A 3,742-nucleotide genomic window follows, 5' to 3' on the forward strand; every position below is an offset into this window, starting at 1 on the left:
GCCGGTGATCCCGGGCCCGAGGATCTAAGCTCCCTGGAGACCGAGTGGAGCCCTGAGGACCGGAGCACCTACAAGCTTGTAGACAGCGTGTGTGTGCTCCCCAAACCCGATATGGTCCTCTGCTCCCGCCATATCTGCCCCTCCCACTGACCGTACTGATCGTACCACCCTCTCTTAGTCCCCCAACCACCTCCCCCACTACTCCGACGCCGCGTCCCTCGGACAGGCCCGGCCTTGGCCCCAGGGAGGCATCCCCCATGCCCCCCCGACCCTCCCCGTACCCCCTAAAAATTTCTTAAAACATCCCGCTAGGAAGGCTCTCAACTTCCTCCTCTTCAGATCTCCCTTTGCTACGCACCTCTGGGGGCTCCATACCCCGTCACTGAGGACGGCCCTCGAGATTATACTGGGCCATACCTGCGTGAGGGGGGAATCGCGCAGGGCCAGCTTCTAGCTCCAACTTTCCTGAATGGTCTGCATCTGCATTTGTACAGAGCTGGCTTCTGCTTGGGGGAGGCAGACCTGGGGCTATTAAGAAAACTGGGCATGCTTTCCTGCCTCTTTAAGATCCTTGGAGGAAATATATTTTTCTTTTAATATTTCCTTCTCTGGGGGGGCTGACTTCCCACACCTCCATACACACTTTCTCCAACCCTCTTCCTCTGATTTAAAGAAGTTAGTGAAGGAACAGGCCCAGGACTCATCCACAAGTAAAATTATCAATATAGTTCATGCTTCAGTTGTAATTTGTTAGCAAAAAGTGCCAGCAATGTCATGGGCTGTAGTGGCCTCACTGACTGGCAGTGTAGTTTGTGTAGCTGACTGCTTGCCTCTCTTTCTTTTCTTCCCTGGCTGCACATCTGTTACCCTCCTTGCTTTGAAAGCAGGGGTTTCAATTTTGCTGATGGCTTCTAAGAGAATACTAAGGCTCATCATTGAGGAAGGCAAAATATTTTGAACTGATAAGCAATTAATTACTGAGTCAAGAATCAGCTCCAGGTGGTTCCATGGATAAACATTCCCACTATGTTAAGCAATCTTCAGTAATAGCTTCTGACTCTTTCAAGGACATTTCAGTAATCTTTTTGATCCCATTCATCTAACTACCTTATCCTTTTACTTCCCTCAAGCATAATCACTTTTTCTCATTCATCTTCCACTTGTACCACATATCCAAAGATATAAGTTTCTGCTTGGTGATCCCTTCCTCAGGGGAGAAGACAGCCTATATTTGGCCAAAATTGACTGATTTTTCTTGCAGCCTTAGGTACATTCCTCTAAACCCATAAGTTAAAGACATATTTTTTTTTCTTTCCTATAATGATCAGCTTTCTCAAATGGACACTGGATAGTTGTTTCAGCAACTCATGTTGGTTGTCATTGAAATGAATTTATCTAAATTACTGATACCTAAATACATTTTGAAAAGCATATGTGTATGTGTCACAGTGGATAACATTTTGAAAAAGTTAATACAATTGGGCTTGGCTAGTATTAGATCATGGCCAAACTTTTGATGGAACCCAAGGGAAAAAGTTCTCAAACCTGGAAGCCAGAAGAGAATATATTTTTCTTTATGTTTAAGCACACATTCTCAGAAGATGATAGAGCAATGAAGAAATCCTTCGTAATGGGTTTTCAGTTTTTTTTCCAAAGTTCATTCTATCAAGCTGCGATATACTCCCAGTGATTGGTCACTGAATATATAAACAGATAGTACTCAATGGGTGTTGTAAAAAGATACAAAAGTCCTTTCTGTTTTACAGCCAAATACTGCATTGACAAGAATATGACAAATATTAATACTGGTGAACTGTTAATGTGATACTGGTCTAAATTATAATTCCTAGATTACTGGGAGAGACTATAGTCCAGTGGGCAGATATATGTTTTCTTTATTGAAGGACCAAGTTCTCTCAGTGATGGTGTCAAGGTTCCGACTAATGAAACCACATAAAGCAGAACTCCAAGGCTTGAAATTTCCTCAAAGCAGATGTTTATTGGATACATGATATCAGCATGGTCAAAAGTAAAACCACCTCTGAATTTTCCCTAGAGCTTCAAAGTAACTAAAAGTAACACTCTCCTCCCCTCTACATTCCTATAAATCATGCTGCCCAATGAAAACAATTGACCGGCTTCTCAAATTGTCTTCGCTCCTCCTTCCTGAACCTGTGGGAATGACCTTGGTTCCCATGGGATTACTTGGTTGTAAGGTCCTGCCTCAGCTAGCAATCCCAAGAAAGCAGAACTCCTGAAACTGGCATTGTTTCAAAAGGAACTTTTATTGGGACATAGTGATAGCAGAATAGCAAGGCAAGATCTGAAGAAATCCTGCGCAAAACATTACATTAGAACTCTCCTTTCAAACCCCTCCCCAGTGCCCAATGGTTCAGTATGATTTTGGCCAATCCATAGGTGTGAAGTTGTTATGAGAACCAGAGTGATAAAACCGCAGTTCTCCGGCATTCCATGTTCCTCCTGGTCTCTTCCCAGCAGAGCAGAGATAAGACAGATGGGGCCAGGCACATTCCTCCTCCCTTTCACACCCAGAGGGATGCATCAAAGGTGAAAAGAACAAAGTAAAGGAAATACATCTGAAAGCCCACAGAGCTTCCTCCCCCACTCTCCCAACAGAATGGCAATACCTGAAAATAAAATGAAATGAATAGTTTGAGGGTCTGATAAAAGAAGGTGAGGTCCACCTGGAGAAATAGAAAACAAAAAAATGGGGATAAAAGAAATGACAAATTAATAAGGTTTGTTTGAATAACGTGCATGAAAGTGTTTGAGCAATCTTGGGGCTCTAACATATTATTTATGGACCTATTCATTTTGGGATGCTGGGAGGTCCTTCCAAGCCACCAGATACTGGGTGGCTCCATGGTGTTTACGTGAGTCTAGGATTTCTTTGATTTCAAAATATTGCTCACCCTCTACCATAATGGGTAGTGCTTTTGAGGCTGTCATTGGCCTTAAAGGTGAGGTTATTTCAGGTTTTAATAAACTGCAATGAAATACAGGGTGGATCTGCCTTAACACTTTGGAAAGTTCCAATTCTACCATAACTGGGTTTATGATGCATTTGATGGGGAAGGGGCCCACAAATTTTGGTCCTAGCTTTTTGGATGGCTGTAGTGACTGCAAGAACCTAGTAGACAGGTATACCCTGCACCCAATGTGGAAAGGTTTAGGTTCCATTCTCTTTTTATCTGCTTGAGTTTTATAGGCTTCTCTGGCCTCATCTAGAGCTTTTCTGACAACTGGCCAGGTGTTTTGCCGGACACATCACGTGGAAGCCGTGCCCTCCCCATTGCCGGCAACGGCAAAACAGTCCCGATATGTTGCACGATGTCATGTGACATCGCGAGTTTGACATGTCTGCCTTAAGGGAAGGGATGCTGGGTTCATTGGTTGGCAGTTCAGGTATTGGGTTAAATACATGTCCTGTGCCCACTTGGAAAGGGGTGTATCCTATGCTAGAGTGTATAGCATTATTATATGCCACTTCAGCAAATGGTAAGAGGCCAGTACAATTGTCATGTTGGTAGTTGATGAAACATATTTAGTACTGTTCCTCCATTTGTTTGAGGATGATAACTAGAACTCAAGCCTTGTGCCCAAGAGTTCCAAAAACGTCTTCCAAAACTTTGAGGTGAATTGGACCCCTCTGTGTGAAATTAGATGGTGAGGGGCCCCATGCAATTGGTAAATATGTTGGAGAAACAGCTTTGTTAGACTC

The sequence above is a fragment of the Protobothrops mucrosquamatus genome, unplaced genomic scaffold (assembly GCF_001527695.2).
Source record: "Protobothrops mucrosquamatus isolate PMUCROS unplaced genomic scaffold, P.Mucros_1.0 scaffold2039, whole genome shotgun sequence".
NCBI classification, from domain to species: Eukaryota; Metazoa; Chordata; class Lepidosauria; order Squamata; family Viperidae; genus Protobothrops; species Protobothrops mucrosquamatus.